The following is a 20,906-nucleotide window of genomic DNA, read 5'->3' as shown; positions in this document are numbered from 1 at the left end:
AAACTACTAGACAGTGTCCAAAGGAGGACTACAAAGGTGGTGAAGGGTCTACAGGGCAAGACATGTGAGGAGCAGCTGAAGCCACTGGGTTTGCTCAGCCTAGAGAAGAGGAGAGTGAGGGGAGGCCTCATTGCAACCTACAGCTTCCTCATGAGGGAGAGCAGCATGGGAGGCGCTGATCTCCTCTCTCTGGTGACCAGTGACAGGACCCAAGGGAAGAGCATGAAGCTTCATCAGGTTGGATGCTATGAAAAAGTTCTTCACTGAGTGGGTGGTTGGGCACTGGAACAGGCTACCCAGGAAAGTGGTCATGGCATCAAGGCTGTGGGAGTTTAAGAAGCATTTGGACAATGCTCTCAGACATATGGTCTGATTTCTGTGTTGTGGAGCCAGGAGTCGGACTCGATGATCCTTGTGGGTCCCTTCCAATTCAGGATATTCTATGTTACTACAATTCTATGAATTGAGTGCATGATGTTAAGGTTTAATTAAGATAAATAAACTGGGAAGAAGAAGTAGGTACAAAAAGTGGGAAACAGTTTCAGCATGAGAGCTCAATTCCATTTCTCCAAACAATCTGACAGTGTAAAAATAGATGGACAACAATAGTGCAGTAGTCATACACCTCTTAACATGTCATTCCACAAAATGCACTTTATATGTCATCAAAGCATTTGTAAGTTTTCCCTAAAATTATGCTGTTAAACCTATATTTAGCCAGATTCCAACTCAATGTTTTACTGTGATAAGTACATTGCTTTTGATTGTGACAAACTATTATCTTTCATTTTCATCAGTGGGCCAGCAAAAACCCTGCTGTGGAAATTCCTGTGCTTACAAAGACAATGTTCAGCTGCTTTGGTTTATATTGTTTGAGTATTGGTATGCTATGCCAACGTGAAAATTCCTTCTGAAAAAATATTTGGAACCCCTGTTAGCATAATTTTTTCACCATAGAAAAAGTTCTGCAGTGTGGAAGAGTAATCACTGAAAGCTGAAAAATTGCATTGATATACAAAAGTAAACACAAGCTCATGTAAATGGGAAAGGGAATTGGATTTCATTTCCTTTGTCATGTAATGCAGAACCAGATGCAATTTCCTTCCATCTCCCTTCTTGCAAAATACTGAAGGGTTGCAAGTCCTTGTGGTACTACAGTGGGACAGCAAATAATATTAGTAGAGTGGCTAGAGATGCCTGGGAAAGGGGAGAGCTATGTCCATGGACCTTCCAAAAAATTCCACACCTAGTGATGTTTCAACAATATTTGATGAAGCTCTGGTTATAGGATACAAGACATTAGTGAAGGATGATTGCCAGATCAAAGTCAGCTTGTGAAAAAGAATTTTAGACAAGCAGAACTTTAAAGGTGAATTGTGTGAGCTCAATATTGAAATTAAGCAGTAAATATGAAACTTCCCCAAACCCTTTTGCAGAAGAGAGGATCATCAAGTATTTGTGTGCAGGAACATCTAAAATATTAGTATTATTTTTTGAAAGCATTCCATTTCTGGATACTCCATTTTAGTTTCTGGGTCAGAATTGAAAAATGGCATTGTCTTATAAGTAGCCCTAAGAAGTTTTGACCCTTAGAATCACCTTGTAGACAAACTTACAAGTGAATACTAAGCTGCTCTGGCAGATATGATAAAAACTATTTAAAGCATATACAAATGTGTGAACATCTTACATTAACAAGACTATGAGTTATGGGTATGTTTTTGGTAGAGATTTTGCTTTTGTAGGTGAACACTGCAAGTTCTGCTATATTGATTTATTCACATTCATCAGCACCTTTAGAAATAATTTTCACTTGTTATCCCAAGAGAGAAATCCATGATACTATATCAAATCCAATCATTCTCCACAACCTCATAAACAATTCGTCCTTCAACAGAATCCCATTCCTCAATCTCAAAAGTCAATAACTACTTATAAACTTGCCTAAGAATTTCAGGATTGAGCCTTTTTAGAAAATGGCAATATCATTTTGGGAAAAGATGATGTAGTGCGTGAACACTATATTAAAAGAGATATAAGTTTATTAACCTATTTTCAAATAGGAGATAAAATAAATACTTTTGCTTGAATAGTGCCCACATTCTGTTCTTTACAGAAAACAATTCTAGAAATGTGTGAAAGTCTTTACAAAGCACCAGTGAATGAACAAATACTACAGTTAATTTATTATAAGATTTTCATATGTATATAAATTTGATTTCTGTTTATGAATGTGTTGTTATATTATCAAGAGGTAATACAATAGACAAACAAACAAACTTGTAATATGTACAGATTATTCATGTAGGTTCATTAGATTGTTCAATTATTTTTTTGGAGAAAATTAGAAAAAAAGAAAAAAAAAGCACTAGAAATATATTCAGAATATTTGTAGTGCAGACTCAGATGAGAGAATTATAGAGAGAATATCCTGGTTTTATTAGATGTTTTTCTTAAGTTATCATCATCTTTGCTGAGAAATAGCTGAGCAGCACAATGAAGGAGTTTTTAATGAGATGATATTTGCTCCTTCACAATGGTGAAGGAAAATACATTCAACCAAAAGGATTTTGTTCAAACTCCTTATGACAAAGAGCTACTGGCAGATTCTCAGTTCCTGCTTTTATGAGATGGTCACTACAAAAAAAAATAAAAATAGATAATAATAATAATTTAAAAAATGCTGCATCTCACTTCACTTTGAATGCTATATCATTTTAATGTGTCTACTGCAGAAGCTTTCCCACTAATTCTAATTTTGTTGCAAACCCTAAAGTTGTCCCTTTTGAAATATATTAATAGTGGATAACTTGGACATCCAAAAACACATTTGATTTTTTTTTTTCCCTATAAACATTACATTTGCTTCTCCTTCTCCACCCTACCTTAGCTTTTTCTTCTCAATGGTTTTCCTAGACAGTTAACTCTTATGTACCCATGCTAAATGAGAGATTCATTAATTACCAACTACTTAAAAAACAAGGTTGGCTTCATGCCTCCATTTAAAATGGTTTCTGCTACTTTTTTTCCATAAACAGGATTATGGTTCTTCATTGTAATACTCTAAAGGATGTAAATATAGGGTTTTATTCAGTCATTTAGTCATCTTAATTACAAGGTTTATCATAGCAAGATTAAAAATGAATAAAAGATTTCATCAAGATTTACGTGATTCCTTCAAAATTAATACTTTCAGCTGAGCTTTTTAAGGCTTTTATTCAAAGCTTTCTGTATCAGCTTAATAGAGAATTAAGATTCCCATTGTTAGAGTAGTCCGGATGTGCTGCACTCTGCAAGCCAGGAAAGCAGATGCATGCTCCATCCTGCCTCAAAAGGATGCTGCTGTACAGAGGCAGTATGAAACATCTGCACAGACGCTAAATTGATTTTTTTTATCACTTTTTAGCAGACATATATGATCTTACCCAGTTTGAAAACTGTTTTATAAGCTGTATCTTTTATGTATCATCTTCAGTGTTATAAAACTGTAGTTTTCATGAGAGATCCTTCACAGGAGATCACAGAATCATAGAAGCCAAACATCAACCTGACCTACTAAGTCCCATCACTAAGACATGTTCCTAAGTGTCAGATCCACACATTTCTTAAATTTCTTAAATACATTACTTCCCCTGCATCTTCTGGAAGTTGTGTAGTGTTTAGCAAGCTGCTAAAAAAAAAACAAAAAAAGCACTTTATACCAAGTTAAAAAAGGTCTTGTCCAGTTGTTGGCTCCTAAATAGCTGTTCTTGTCCTCGTGTTAATTGAAGGAAGTCACAGTCACGTCAAATAACATTTTTTTTAACTTATACTGAGTTCATATTTCTGTGTACTTCAGAAGTGGACAGAAAACTACTTTGAAAGTATACACAAAGCAATCACTTCTCACCATTTAGATTCTGCAAAAGTAATCTGAGCACTGTGTTTGCGTTAAAATGGCAGATATGGCTTGGAGCTCCACTGCAAGTAGGAAACCAAGTCCACAGAATCACAGAACCAGGCACCCAGGCAAGTTCAGGCAACTTTGGAAGATCTTCAGGGAGAAAGACTCCACAGCCACTCTGGGAAACCTCTGACAGGGCTCTGTCACCCGCACAAGTGAAGATGTGCTTCCTAATGCTTAGACAGAAGCTCTTGCATTCCAGTTTCTGTCTCTTGCCTCTTGTCCTGGTACCGGGTACCACTGACAAGAGTCTGGCTCTGTCTTCTTTACATCCTCCTTTCAGACACTTATACACACTGATAAGATCCCTGCTGAGCCTTCTCTTCTCCAGACTGAATAGTCCCAGCTCTCTCAGCCTTTCCTCCTAGGAGAGGTACTCCAGTCCCTTGATCATCTTAGTGGTCCTCTGTTGGACTCCTTCCAGTATCTCTAGGTCTCTCTTGTACTCAAGAGGCCCAGAGCTGGACACAGTAGTCCAGGTGTGGCCTCGCCCATGCAGTCGAGTGGAGCGGAAGCATCACTGCTCTTGACCTGCTGGTGATACCTTGCCTAATGCAGCCAAGAATTAGCCTTCTTAACAGCAAGTTGCACATGCTGATTCACGTTCAGCTTGGTGTCCACCAGGACCCCCAGGTCCTTTTTCTTGCAGAGCTGCTTTCCAGCTGGGTGGCCCGCAGCATGTCCTGGTACCTGGGGCTGTTTCTCCCCAGGTGCAGGACTCTGCTCTTCTCTGTGTTGAACTTCACATGATTCTTGTCAGCCCACCTCTCATGCCTGTCACAGTCCCTCAGGATCGCTGTGCAGCCTTCTGTTGAGTCCACCACTCTCCCTCGTTTCATGTCATCCACAAATTTACTGAGGGGCACTCTAACCCATTGTCCAGAGTATTAGTGAAGATATTAAACAGGACTGGACCCAGTCCTGACCCCTGGGGTACTCTGCTCATTTCTGGCCTCCAACTAGACTTTGCACAACTGGCCACTGACCTCTGCATCTTTCTGTTCTGCCTGTTTTGATTCACCTCACTGTCTGCTCATCCAGCCCATACTTCAACAGCTTCTCTATGAGGATTTTACGAGAGAGAGTGTCAAAGGCCTTCCTGAAGTCCCAGAGGACAATATCCACTCCTCTATCCCCATCCACCATTATAGAAGCTTATCAGGTTGGTCAGGCATGACTTCCCCTTGGTGAATCCATAATGACTACTCCTGGTGATTTTCTTCTCCTTCATGTGCCTGTAAATGGTTTTCAGGGTGAGCTGTTTCATCACCTTCCCAGGGATCAAGGTGAGGCTGACCAGCCTGTAATTCCCTCGGTCTTCCTTCTTGCCCTTCCTGAAGATAGGAGTGATATTTTCTTTCCTCTAGTCTTTGAGCACTTCTCCTAGTTGCCATGCTCAAGCAAAGATTATAGAGAGTGGCCTTGAGATCACATTTGCCAACTCCTTCAGCACTTATGGGTGCATCCCATCAAGTTGAACTGAAGTCCATTAGTTCCTTTAGTCAGAAGTCCATGGGTTCGGCCCATATTATACGAACAATACATAGAAATAACAGGACAGTCTCTAAATGACTTTATACAGGTAGAGACGTCTCCAGGCAAATTAGTTTTAATAACAAGCTTCTTATATTTGGCTAGACTGCCTTCAGTATGCTCATTAGCTTGTTTACAGGCAGTTAGCTCAGATATCTGCACGCATACCACATCAAATTCTGTTCTGAAGGCATACATACATCTTATTGTTCTGTCTGTTTACTAAACTGGCTTTTGTGAATGTAGTTCACGCATCTCACTTTCTGTATTTATACTGAGGCAACGAGTTTATATTAAGGATATGAATTCAGTCCCAGGATCCAAGCAGTTAACAGTGGTATTTCAGTGCGTAGCATAGGAGAACTTCAGTCTCTATATTTATCTAGCCATTACCAATTTCTTTAAAATCATAGGAAGCCTACATGAACTTAGGTCACTGAATCTCCATCTCTCTCGGCAACAGTGGGTGCTACTTCATCATTCTAGCCTATCTTTACAGGTGAGGTTTCTTGCTGACCATGATTTGCGATATCAGTAAAGTTCTGTGTGTATTAAACAGTAAGCTAATATTCTGGGTTTTTGTTTCTTTGCTTTTTCTTGTTTGTTTGTTTTCTATATTTTTTCAAATCTGACTTTTAAAGTCAATTTAACATGGAAAGCTGTATAATTTGTTTCCAGGAGAAACCAGTGTATAGGTGAAGCAGTCACATTTCTCCTCTCCTTTGAGAACATTAAATAAGACTGATTTGCCGGATCCAAATCAAAACATTAGCCTTCCACAGTCTTCTCAAACAGCATCTGCACAGGTCATGCATCCAGCCATGACTCTCCTTTAAGCCAAGCTCAGTATCTTCTATTAACAGTTTTTAGAGACTATATATATGATGCAGGTGATGGCAAATAGAACATTTCTCATTCACTGTACGTAACTGTAATTGCCTAACTATTTCTTGGGAAGGCTGAACTGTTCAATGCCCTCATGCTTCTCTTTCTGTTATCAAAAGTGAGAATAAGAGAAACATTGAGTTTTTTTGTTTATTTTTCCTTAAGACATATCAATGTTAAAATGGAAGGTAAATCTGTGTCCTAGAATTAACAAATGGTTGGCCTATAAGAAGGGGATCTGTATGAAGACATATGAGACACCCGTCTTAACTCTACTTTTTTTCTCTCATAATTGTATACCATAATTTGTTCTTCTTCACACATTTCTATTCATTATCGAGGCATGATGCTAAGTAACAGAAACAGGCCACAACTAACAGGATTAGAAAATGATTGGAAAAAAGTGCATGACAGAAAAGTATAATAAAGTTAATATGTCACATATACAGGACAACATGGCACAACTTCTCTATCCCTTCTTCAAATGCCCATAACATATAAATTATTACAATGTAAATATTAAATGTTTTAAAAGCATTATTTCAAGAGCCACACCTACCAACTGAATGATTTGAAGGGTACCAGTCTCTTAAGCTTTATTATATTTTTGTATTTATTTGACTTTGACTGAATGATAACAAAGCTTTAACTTTGCTTTTTGATAATGACAGAAAAAAAAATGTTAGGAGACACGTACACAATACTTTAAACTCTATATTTTTGCTCTAATTCTCTGTTAATGATCATTCCATAAGGTCATCTCCTCTCTTCACCACATTTTATCCTGGAGGATTCATAAAGAAGTTTTGCTCTCGCATCCCTTACTTTATCACTTTCCCTAAGATGCTTTTGAAACTTTATTGTCTAATAATACTAACTCCGACATGTGTTATCATTGAAGCGAATGTCCATGGCCCCCGACACAGCTCAGTACAAAAATCTGTATTCTTTATCTGTGCGACTGATTGATGACTATGCCTTGTAGTTTTCATTATGGAACAAAAAAACACAATTAACTTCACTTTTTTTTCTACTATGGTCTTTTCATTACTCAATACATGACCAGTAATTTTGCTGTTGACTTCCCTGGAGCACTTTCTAGTGTTTCTTTCCTCAATCTTGTTGAAGGTGATGCATGCATCTGAGGATATGAAATTTAAGAGTTTGGGAATTATAGAATTTTCAGTAGGGTAGCATTGCAGCAAGCTATGTTTGCCAATGAGGAAATACTCACTGTCTGTTGGCAATGTGTTGTTATTAGACTTTAATTACATTTTAATGACCAGAATATGCACCAAATTCTAGGCAATATCTGTATAATAGTCATAGGGATCATTATTATCCATTTCAAATTTCTGTACATAGGATTCCAGATTTTCCTTTAAGAAATAAATTGAAAATTAATAAATTAAAAGCAATGTATCGGTGAACCAACCGCAGTAAGTTATCTCAAAAAACTTACAATTTGGTGTTTTGGTGTTTTTTTTTTTTGAAAAGTTTTTTCCAAATGCTATCTCTATTGATATACCACTACCATCCTCTTAAAAACATTAATAATTATTTCCAAAAATGTGCTAAGCTACACTAGAAACTGAAAGTTTAGTGACCCAAGACCCAATGGATCACTGCAAGGACTACTGCAAGGACTATGAAGACATAGTGAGAGAAAACTGGTTGACCTTGGCCAATTAAACCAGCACACAATGCTGGATGAAGGGGCAGCCCTGACGGGTCTCAGCTTAAGGGATATGTACTGTTGTTTCACAGCCTCACTAGTGTCAACAATTATTACCCCAGCTGCCAGTTCAGGAGAATTAAAGTGGATACCAAGAAAAGAGGGAGGAAGCATAAGAGATTAATTAATTTAAAAAATGCATCGAGTATGTTGGTTTTCAGACTCATGTTTTATTGCCTTTCAGGCAACAGCCATATGTGGCTGTTTTCTTGAGGTTGACATATGGGACAGTGATGATGTAAAGTTTCTGTAATGGGCAAACTCCTCTTCCCTGGAGACACAATGCTAGTCTGTTACTGAGATGTCCCCACAAATTAGATACAACTATCAGGAACCCCTTAGTCTAGTGATTAAACAAGACAGCATTACCATGCCAGGTTTAACAGAAATGTATGTTCATGGTGTCACAACCACATCTCAGAAAATAATAATGTAAAAATGCCAATTAAAGCAGAAAAATAAAAAAAAAAAAAGTTGTTTTTTTTTTTTTGTGCTACAAGTTATATAACTTTGAAAAGGAAGGAGACCCAAAATAGTATATTTAAGATTGGAATAACATAGAATAACATACAGATAGAGTGGCACAGTGTCCTTGCAAATGTTAGTCTCTCATAATACGTTTTCTGTTACAATCCACTTGCTACTTAGTTATGATGTTTTAATAAGCTGGTGACAGGAACAACACAGTTTTACAAACATATCAGTTAAATATCAGAAAGTCTATGCTGTTTAAGATAGAGAATTCCTAATTAATCCCAATTACCTCACCATATTGCAGACAACAATAGCAAGAAAGAGTGCACGATAATCAATATAACCAAGGAGAAGAAGCCAGAAATACAATGCTGGTCAGACAGCTAAAACAAGAGAATACATAATAAGGAGAAAGACATGAGAAATTATTCATTTCTAAATGTTTGGAGTCTAGCTCTTTCTCTCCATCACCCCTGTGAGTAAATATTAAAGGAATGAAAAAGGATGAAAATAGTTGAGTTTTCAGAAAATGTAATTGTTTACTGTTCCCAGTCTATGCATGATTAACTGAATTCAATGGTGATTCTGGCTGAGGTGACTACTGAAGATGGTAGGAAGTCAGTCTTGACCAAAGGAGTAAGTTCTGATATGCATTCTATAGGATGCCATGAGATTCTCTATGCAATAACGTCAGTTATTCCTTATTTTATATGTGTGATATGAAAGTCAATCATAAAATCATTTGAGGTAATGCAGTTGTTAATGAGACATATTTTCATATATTTAATAAGTTCAAGAAGAGTGTTCCAGATAAAATAAATGGTATAAAAAAAAAAAAATCTATTTTGGATATTTAGTTTTCTTTTTTCCTTTACAAAAGTGAAACTAGAATTTTTTTAGGAATTGTTTAGAAACATGTGAGGATGTGTTTATGGTCTTTTACCTGCCCAATACAAATATAACTGAAGGCAATTATAACTTAAATAATAATTATGTTAAAGGCAATTGTTTGGACTTATCAAGAAGAAAATGACTGAATGGATATAAGCCTAATATCATGGCTTTCAGATTGAAATCTGAATGGTTACAGCTAAACCAAACCAGTATGCATCCTTACTTTCTGACAACAAATTATGTTTTTCAGAGCAGTAACAGTGGAATGGTGTCTTCTTTCCAATCACAATGACATCTTTTCTGATGCCATCAATTCTGATAATTTGCTTGTCCATTTCTATCTCCTTTGGTCTCATGCTATGTTCCAATATTGTTAAAATCATCACTGATGACTCAATTAGCAAGCTAATACACTTCCTGTTGTGTTGATGCTATTATCCTACAGCAGAGAATATGTAACTGGAAAATTTCACTTCATTTACTGGTTTATTGAAGCGTTAATTTTCATGGCACTTTTCTTGTTTAATAATTAAGCAAGTTTTCCAGTGGAGACCACAGAGATAAAAATTCAGGAAGAAGAAAGAATGGAAAGAAAGATATAGATAATACTGATTAATTGTTTGTCTCAGTTTGGCTTTTCCTGAAGAACCACAAGGTCCTTTAGGACTTGAGATCAGTCAACCCAACTCCATGACAAGATGAAGGGCTGTGAGAGAAAGCTGAAACACCAGGATCCTTACTTCTGAGATCTTCCTATCACTGTTGTTGGGCAATGGCCTGGTTTAAAACTTTTCCATTTCAGTGCTGCTGTTCAGAAGTGTTAGACAGTTAACAGGAGTTGACTCTGTCTACTTTCTCCAGACCAGATGAAAGAAATCTGGGACAATGCTAAGGTGATGGATAGGCTGTGACTCAGGCTTATTTATTTTGAAGGGCTTTTTTGACAGATGTTGCGAATTACCAGAAGTTGCATCCATTCATTTTCTGTGTACTGCAGTCAAAAAAGGTCGGTGAGAAGCACTTACATGTGCTTATGAAAATGATCCATGTAGACATGTGCTTAGAAAAATGACATATGTACTGCTCCCACTGGCCTCTCAGAGTTGGTGGCCTGTGAATCAATATATGAATGCTACTTATTTATATGATTCCTAATTTTACTCCTTGAGATACATATTGAATATAATCCCTGGCAAATCCACTGATGCAACTGAAAGAATTATGCATTTTACACATTTTTGTGAACAACAACAACAAAAAAAAGAAAAAGATTAGTAAGAAATAAGCAGTAATGCTTAACTTTTCTACTTAATGCGGACAGGGAGGTACTCATCTGTAGATGAGTGATGCTTAGTACCTCTGACTCACTCTGCTTTTCTCCTCTGATTTTGTGTAAGTATGAATTGCTAAGGTAAATTTTCTGAAGCAGTTTCCCATTCCAGATGCTATGCAGGCATCAGCAAACTTGGTTTAGGTGGCTGAATATAACTTAAAAACATTATAACCATGACCCTGAGAAGATATCTCCAAATTTTCAAAAGTGATCAGTTTTAGATCAAATTTCGTTTATTCAGCATATGAATTCTGAAATAGACATTTTTTAGGGGAGATATTAGGGAACAGAAAGGGGCTTTGGAAAACATAACTGGAATTCTGAAAACTACACATGTATTCAACACAGGAAGAAGCAGAATTGCCTGTCATTTACATTACTTTATTAATGCTATCTCGATTAGAATAACAAAAACAACAATCAGAAAGAGTTAGAAAAAAAATGTCTTCTTTCTCCATATGATATATATATATATATATATATATATATATATATATAAAATGTGACACATCAGGTGTCACTTTGACTGCTAATGGTAAGGAGATGAGGAAGAGAGATTATAATCATGAGACACTGCCCTAAGCTGCAAGTAAGGCAACAGAAGGCTATGTATTATTTCTAAATAATAATGTGACAAGTAGAAGATGGATGGCAGCAGTTCCTGAGTTTCCAAGCAGTGCAGAACGACATGCACTGAGACTCAGCTGTGTATTGTCTATATGTAACCAACAGTTAAGTGTAACAGTCTCTACATTGTTAAATTTTAAATGATTGATTGTTGCTAAGGTTATTTGTAGTGATTTATTTGTACAACATGGTTGAACAGTGTTATTGGCATTCTAGAGCAGTTTACTAATGTGATTTGTATCTTCCTCTTCATCTGCACTTTGAGTTATTTTTTAATTGAGATGAAAAAAAAAAGATCTGTCACTGTCATTCTTAATACTTAAAAATTGTGTTTTGGGGACTACACATTTGTTCTTACGTTATCCTCTGAAGCATTTGTTCACATGTTCCATTGTGTTCAGAAAGATGTAATGGATGATCCATTACTTGCTAAATTTAAGCCTAGAAAATATACCAGGAAGGAGCTGAGCATTACACATTCAGCATCTGAATCACTATGTGATTTATACTGCTAATTTCTTTCAACATTTGAAAGTCACATTCAGAGGCAGTATTTGGGGTTTGTTACCCATCTCCTGTTTCATCTTCTAAGCTCCTAAGGATTAGCTGGTTCTAAATTTTTTGTTTTGTTGTGGTGATTTATAGGTTTGAAGAAGAGCTGGTGAGAAGGAATAATATTAAGAATTAAAATAATTATATATTAGTTGAGATTTCACTTTAACTATAACCTGACTCGTGACTGCTGGGAAGTCACTTCCTTCAATTCCATTATCAATTTCCTTATATATAAAATGACAGTAACATTAGGGATCTAAGTGGCCCTGCTTGAGCAGGGGAATTGGACAATAAGACATCTAGAGGTCCATTCCAGACTAAACCATTTTGTGAATCTATGATTCTGTGAAACTCTAATATCAGAGCATGATCAGAGCGCAAAAGTGATGTAAAGTGGGAATGAGAAAAAGGAGAAGAAACAATGTTACTTTAAACTCTGTTGGACATTTTGCCAGAGAAAATATTTATATATATATATATAATATTCTATAGAATAATGTTTTCCTGAGCATTAAACAATTTCCTCAGAATTTTCCAATGCCACACTTTTCATATGAGAACAATAGTTAGTTAGTTATTGGTTACTGACTTTACTAAAGGAATTTGGAACGAATTTTGAATTCTTGTTCATTTGAGCTTACTCATTAAGAACTTATTAAATTGTGTTGTCTATTCAACACATTTCCATCATAAAAAAAAAAAAAATGTTTCTAATAATAATGAGCTATCCAAATCAGATTTACCAGTGAATTGTCCTGCACATTGGTCTCTGACAAGTATTATATCTCCTGTAGATCAGTGATTACAACTGCACTGGTTTGTTTTTAGCCATTAAAATGTTCATCAGCAAAAGATCAAGGATCCCAAAACAGGATGAGAACTGTTCCTTTTGATCATGTTTTAAAGTAAGTTTTTATTCTTTTCAATGTACAACAAGTTAATTGGAGGGTTCTTCCAATTCTTTTTATACAAAGCGTACTTTTACAAACTTGAGTTCTAGGAGTATTACAGAAACTTTGCTGTCTTTTTCCATAGAAAGAACAATAAAAATAAACTGAGTTAGTTTGACTAGATTTATTTTCATCCAATGTCATTAATTATATCATACTTTTAATTTGATATTAATCAAGTCTGGTATCAATCATTCAATTATTTCATCTAAGATTGAAGCTAATGACTTTATAATGATGTGGGTCTTCCTGATTAACTTTTTAAATGCTAGAACAAAATTATCCCTAATTCTTGACTTTGGAAATTACTATTGTTCCAATAGTTCTATAGAGACACTGGTATTGATTTAAAAAGCTTCATTGATAAATCTTATATTCTAAGTTCTTTGTTACCACTTATTTAGGCTGTTTATCTTTTATACCATCCACTCCTCCCCCCTTTTTTTTCTTGCTTTTCTCCAAAATAACAGTATATTAGGAAAGGTAAAACATAAATTTAAATGGTGCATTTAGGATTTTTCTACATAAGCATTGTTTTCCACTCTTACCTAATAATATATGAGTATCAATAGCAGACCTATAGTTAGAATTCTTTTACTTTCTCTTGAAATATTTTTAAAATTTATTTGTAATTTATTTGTCTTGCTTGTCAGAGAAATCTCTTCCCAGTGTTTTTCTTCTTTAATAAAATTATTTTAACCCTAAACAAATATATATAAATTTATTTCCACCATCAGCTGTTATCCATAAAATTATATCACTTTTATATTTTCTCTGTTTAAATAAGAAAACTATATATTTTGATAAAATAGCTTTACATTCTGAAATGAGAGCATGTCTAAACATCCCTTTACATGAAAATCTTACTGGGAATATAATATCTCAAAAATTATCTCAAACCATGGGAAGAAAAGCCAATGCCATTATTATTATTATTATTATTATTTAAAATAAAGAAGGGTCCATAGCTGGCTGAGCTTGAGTTCTGCAAATTTACTGTGACATTCAATGGCACTCTCAATTTGCAAGCAATAAGATGATAAATCACTATTAAGAGACAGCCAGTATGGATTTGTTAATGAACAAATCATATCAAATTTAAATTAGTTTTTATCTTTGAAATTGTGAATGGCTTAATGCAAAGAAAGGTATATTTAGCATTTGTAATGACTCCTAGCTCCAAGAGATTACAACCATTGCAGAGGACAGAAGAGGAATACAAAATAATTAGTAAATTGGAGAAGTGGCCTGAAACTAGTAACATAAAATTCAGCAAAATGCAAAGCACTAAACTTCCCCCAAAAAATCAAACATAAAGATAGAATATATGGAAATAAGTGATTAAACAATTATTTAAAATTAAAATTAAACCAATTGTGCTAACATAGAAAATTGAATACTTAATTCATGGATAATTGTATGCCTCGATTCCAGGATATAGTAAGTGTATTATCTACAAAGTATGTGAGACTATAATTCCATTTATCAACACTGTTAATGTCTCAGTATGTGAGACTACCATGTCCAGCTTTGGGTCCTACATAATAAGTTGTAGAAAAGCAGAAGAACTGATAACAAACTAAATAGATGATTCAAAACCATGATTTCTAAGGAAAATTTAAAGAGATTTGCTTGATCTAGCCTTGAAGACAAAAGCTTTATACAGACCAGAAGAGTAACAGTCTACTATTGTAATTGTAAAGCTTAATATAGGCTAGCAACAAAATGTTTCTGATACTCTCAATATGATAAATTGAATAAGCAGTAACTATTTAAATAAATAAATAAATAAAGGAAATACACATGAATGTAAAGGAAAACTTTCCATTCATTAACTGAGCTATGAAATAGGTTATTTAATTTAGGACTATAACTCGCCACACATTTTTAAGGACAGGACTCAGAATCTGTTTAGACTTGCCTCAGGGGAAGGGACGAACCTGAAGAACATATGTTCTTGAGATCTTTTTGATTCCTATTTTTTGATTATTTATAGCATGATTTTTTTTAAAATATGAAACATATCAATGACAATCAAGTACACATAATAATCTATTAAAATTTCTGAGAAGCCATCTTTTTGTTATATGCAATGTGGTCTCTTTAAAGAGCATACATAAAAGTATTTACACGTTTCAATGACTGGCTACATTTCATATATGTCAAATGCAAAAATGAGTCTATACTGACTGCGTACACTAGAAATGTTAATATAATATTGGTAACCTCCAGTACAAGATCAGTCTTAACACTACACTTATCTATTCCAACATATTTTAGTTATTGTCTCTGTAAGTGATTACAAAAAAGAAATTATTTGAAGATTTATCACTGTAATTAAATCTGAACAAAGATAAATATGTGATTGGTAGAGCTGTGTTTCAGGTAAGTGAGCAGTAGATACTGAGCCCCCAGAGTAGAAAAGGAGCAATTCCATTGCTAGCTGATAAACAGACAACATCTATTTGCTGTACATGGGGACAATGCAACAAATAAATTACCTTCATTAAATATTTTCTTAGAGGATTAATGAGCACTGATAATAAGCCACAGCAGCACAAAGAAATGCACCAAAATTATTTATCTGGTTGTAGTGGGAGGCTGGAGGAACATCCCACTGTTATCATTCATCTTAGCTACTGAAAGCATTTCACATTTTCTCTGAAATGTGAAATGTACTCCATCATTAGAAAGTGCAACATATTACACCCTTATTCAGTGGTTGGTACACAAAATATCCAAACATCAAGTGTGATGATAAAAGTTAAAACTTGGCTTGAGATAAAATAAGGTTTTGTATTTTCAGCAGGGGAGATTTAGACTTTTTTTTTTCTGATTATTTATTTCATTTGAACTGAATATTTCTGAATGATAAAGCAAAGCTATCATGTAAATTTGATGGTTTATAGTTATTCGTAGTAAATTCATACCCTAATCTGGAGTGACTTTGTTGCTAGTTTATTTTTTTGGTGTTGGTGGTGATGCGTTTTTTTTGTTTGTTTGTTTTTGTTTGTTTGTTTTTGTTTGTTTGTTTTAATAAAGAAAGAGAGAGAGAGAGAAGAAGGAACTTCTTCAGAGTTGCTAAAATTCCCAGATTACTTCAGATTTTGGCTGTCATCAGGCATCAGTACCATTTAATCATCAGGTACTGCCATCTTGTGGAATTGGAGCAATCATAGGAAACCCTAAAACAGAGGAAGATGAATATATTTTCCCAACAGGATACTAGAGGAGATGGACTAGTATATCTCACTGCATCACAAAAAGAAGACACAAAATAGACTTCTTTATTTTGCAAATACTGTAATTCCACAAAAGTGCAATTGTGGGATGTGTGTTTGCATGCTTTGCCATTGAAAATGCAATATTTAACTATAATATGGACTTTACCTTTAGGTTCTAGGCACTCTGAAGGAGTTTCAATGGTGACTCTCATGTTACATCTTCACATGCCACCTGAAATACCACTCGTGTCCAGAAACTACATGTTTAAAGGAGAAAAGAAGCAATTTCTGAGGAGAAAAACCTTGAAACAAACATGGGAAACAATCTGGCATTAATAAACACAGGAGTGAATATTTGGTGATATCTGAATGCTTCCACCACAGCTCTTGTTAAAATACTTAAAGATTTATTTCTCACTGGTCCTCACTGACAAAAAGACTTTTGCATTACCATAGTACTAACATTTACTGCATCAGAATGATATCTACAGAAACATCATATAGCACTAACAAAAATGCTGATATGTCAGTATTCCAGCATCATCCATTACGAGAAATACGTAACATTGTGACAGTTTAGAAATTAGTGTTGTGAAACAGAGAAAATAGGTCTACTAAATCGTTTAAGAAATTATAGTAAACAAAAGTTCTCACCATAAATTCTTTTTGGCAGGAGATAGATGTGCTCTTCTCACTACTTTATCACCAAGTGACCCAAATTTTCACCTGCTCACTAAACTGCTCACTAAAAACTCCTTAATAAAAGAGAAACAAGTTGGGCATTTGGAAGGCTTTCCAAACGGACTTCAGAGAACAGACACAAAGCTCTTGAGACATAGGTCTGTAAACAAGACTGGTCATTCATAAAAGGAAATTACAGTTTTGCAGTTACCAAGATGATTTGAATCATTTTCACACCAATACTTAGCATACAGTGGAACCTGCCAGCAGAAGCCCATGCCACAGGAGAATGCCAATTTACAACTGCCTCTATAATTCATAATTTCTCTTTTTTTTTTTTTTTTATTACCGGTGTAATTTTATTACCAGTGTGTGTGTTGATAAGTAGTATATAAACAAAAGTTTCTGTTGTGTTGGCATTCAACTGTAATTTCCAGGAAGGTCTCTGCATCATCTTTGTGATTTTGACATAGGTGTCATATTAAACATGAAACAGCTGGCTATAGAAATAAAAAATATGCTCAGCACATATTCTTTAAAAATGCTCTCTACTTCTGTGTACAGCAGTATTCACAGTTTCCTATTTTCACCTACACATTTTTCCCTATTGAAATGAAAGTAAGTACAACATGGAGAAAACATTTTACTCAGTCTTATTGCATTTATACAACATGAAAAAAATGTCTACTCAGTCTTACTGCTTTTTTTTTTTCTCAAAAAGAGATGACTTCAGATGATTCATCTCTAAAGTCATTACTTCTTGATTTTACAGTTGTAGTTTGGTTTATTAAGGTTTTGGCAGCACTTAATTTAAGCTTCAAAATTTCTTCAAACTCACAATTATTTACCTGTCAGGAGTGATGCATTTGTGGGATTTAATGCCCTATTCAAAATTTAATGCAATGATAGGTTGTACTCTATGTCTAACCAAACAACACTGGTTCTAAAATCATTTAACCTAAACTGTTGCACTAAAATACAAGCTTGAAGTTCACTAAAAACTGCAGTGACCCATGTACAAATAGAACTAGTGTCTTCTACTGGGTCATAGGAATCTTGGTCTGAAGTTCACTCATCAGTTTGCCATTTTTTAAGAGTGGTATATCAGGTGATATTTTAAGCAAGGACTCTCTTGTAATTTACATCTGCTCCTGTGATGAGCAGCTGTTGGAGTTGTGATACGTTACTATCTACTGTTGTTCTAGAATTCATTTTTATGTATGTGTACTATGAATAACAGACTTAAAAAATAGACAGAAATGTTTTAAACTGTTGATTCTACAACATTTCTTTGTTAGTTATTTTTAAATGTCATCGCAATTACTAGGGTATTCACTTATGCATGACACTGTCAGAAAAAAAAAAAAAAAAAAAGCAAATGAAAAAGCAAATGAATCTTCTGCCTGGGCAACCTGCATTAGTAATCCTGTGATTTAAGAACCCCAAATTTTAATTTTGCTGGTATGTAAGCTGGGAACAGTCAGAGTCCTAGAGTATGAAAATCAGTGTGTGTTTTGTCCTCCATCATCTTAGAATTTAGAAGTGTGAGAGATTTGTAAAATGGATCAATGTCAAGATACACCCATTTTAGCATAATTGCAGTGGTTCTCCTAACACCCTTTTGTAAAATCACTTCTACAAGATCATCCATCTATTTCTGTCAGCTAAGAACTGCTGAGATCCCAGATCTCTAGCCAGCCGTGGCTGTTTCTGACTGTTCTGCATAACTTCAATTGGAAATTTCAGAGTTTCTCTGTGTATTGGGTTTATGTAGCAAGAAAGAAAAATAAATAAAAAAATAAATAAATAGATAAATAAATAAAAATAGATAGATAAAAAGCCTGAACCACAGTTTAATAACACAAATTGTTTGAGTTTTAGATTTGACAGAAGTTCTATTGCTTTTTTCTCACTACCCTGTCCTAATTCATCCATCACTCAATTTTTAAGAGCAAAAATCATTTCAAAGTTAACAAAATAACAGTATCCCTTCAGACTCAGAACCAGCAAAGACTAAGCATTTCATTTTATAAGAGGTACAAAACTTCATTGCCTGAAGTCCATTCCTTAGGAGTAGTTCTAATTAATTAATGAATAATTAACTGTGTGATTTTAGGGTACAAATAAAGTAAAATATTTCCTACATGAACTGCCAATGAACTCACAATGATGACTACTTTACATTTGGTCTGAACTACTTTTAAGCCAGAGCAATTAGTGAGACTGATTGGTTTTCACTTGAATTGGTAACAGGTGTCTTCAATTAAAATCTATGCATTTTCCTTGAACTCATATGTTCATCACCACTTTGTAGAATATCATGCTGTCCTAAATCATTTCTGCCAGATAAAACTTCATAGCAAAATGTGGCAATGAAATTTTCAGAGAGAAATATTTTGGGTTAATTAGTATTTTGCCTGAAACATAGCAGAAGAGGAAGAAAATTTTGAGCATTCAGAGAGCTCTCTGAAACTCCTCAGGGTCTCCTCAGAATTGCAATTATATCTGAAAAAAGATTTTAAGCAGAAAGTCAACGTAATTCTCTGTTTTGCAAAAGTCTTCCCCCACTGTGTGATGACTATATTTAGTCCATACCATTTTTGTACTGATGTGATCAACTTGTCATGAGAAAATTTTCATCTGACAGAGGTGGATTGAACTTCTGCAAAATTAATCCAGAACATCCTTCATCTGTAAATCACTACATGACTGCTTACATTATTGGCTTATATTGGCTGAAAACTGTTCATCATTCCATTTCTTTCTGACCATGTTAGGGAGTGGTACAACATAAGGACAGGAAGGACAGATCAGTTAGAGTTAGTGTATTTCACATTTCTTGTACCATAAAAAGATACCCCAGTTCCTACCTTATCATTGGCAAAAAATGTACAGAAAATTTGAAATTTTGAGGTGTTTCCTCTCACTTTGATTCTTTCTTTTTCTGGCTAACTTTCTATCAAGAAAACCTTTTGACCATAGTGGGAATAAATGTATGACAGAACCAGACTAACAGATTTGCGATGTTGCAAAATATCTTCATGCTGAAGCTGAGAATAGTCACCTAAGAAATTTATGTCTAAAAACTTGGAATTTACTATACCAATGGAGCAGTAGCCATCTTGGAAAAGTAGGAGGGGTTTAATATACCTGAACTAGCCTTGGTTTTTCTAATTCTGGAGTCAGATTTTTAAAAACTGTCATAGGGGAAGATTACAGGAGTTACCTCATAGCTAATGTGTAAGTAGTGTAAGCAGTAAGGAACATTTGTTTCAGTGTAAAGACAAAATGAAACAGTGTAAGATAAAGTGGAAACAGAAGAGAACAACACGTTAAAAAAAAAAAGTATACCTAAGGTTAAGGCTTTAAAGTCTAATTTGTAGAATTCCACATGAATAATTCCCTGCAATAGCTAAACCAGAACCTCATTAACTTTATTGACACTTCTAATGCAAAGACATTAATGCATCTAGATTTGTAATACATCATGATATAATTACATACAGAATGTTTTTTTTCTCAACCAAATATTATGAGTATAAAGGGAAAAGTATATACTTTTTGGGTGTACAGAATGATTCCCAGGATAAAAATGATAACCAAGGCAGATTACACTTAAAAAAAAAAAAAAAAATCACTTTGATTATGCCTCAGGTTGTGGTAAAGTGCTTGATAGCTTTGGTTTAAGGAATTAATGATTGATTGATTCTAGGGACTTAAGCTGCATATAGAAAGGGTTCTGAGATATCTTCAAATAAACAGATATAGAAGAGGATATTAAGTGTAGTGGAGTAATAACACCTGCAAAGTAGGTTGAAAAGCTATTAGAATCTGTTTTTGTTTTGTTTTGTTTTGTTTTAAAGATATATTCAGAATAAAAACTGTTTATGCAAATAAACAAAAAAAATAAAGAAGTACATAAAAAGTCATCCCTAGCTCTACAGGAAGCATCTTGTTGTAGTTCACTGAAAATTTGAACAGGTGGATAAAAGAATGCTTGATGTCTGGATTGACCCCACAAAATAGAAAAGGGAATTATCTAATATTTTATGGTTGATTTCTGAGTCTGTTG

The 20,906-nt window shown here is 34.7% G+C and overlaps 1 protein-coding gene and 1 long non-coding RNA gene across 5 annotated transcripts in view; one reads left to right on the top strand and one right to left on the bottom strand.

Annotated features, from left to right (window-relative positions):
• CNTN5 (contactin 5) overlaps window positions 1–20,906 on the top strand; it is a 677,796-nt gene that overhangs the window by 480,898 nt on the left and 175,992 nt on the right. The window lies entirely within an intron of this gene.
• On the bottom strand, window positions 12,784–20,627 carry LOC310892761. The gene is made up of 4 exons (XR_014578399.1): window positions 17,683–20,627; window positions 16,808–16,908; window positions 16,320–16,410; window positions 12,784–16,114 (listed from the first exon to the last, which is right to left on the bottom strand). It is a non-coding gene; the product is annotated as an uncharacterized lncRNA (long non-coding RNA).

The sequence above is a fragment of the Anser anser genome (assembly GCF_964211835.1).
Source record: "Anser anser genome assembly, chromosome: 1".
NCBI lineage: Eukaryota > Metazoa > Chordata > Aves > Anseriformes > Anatidae > Anser > Anser anser.
This window is presented reverse-complemented; position numbering and strand designations above follow the sequence as displayed.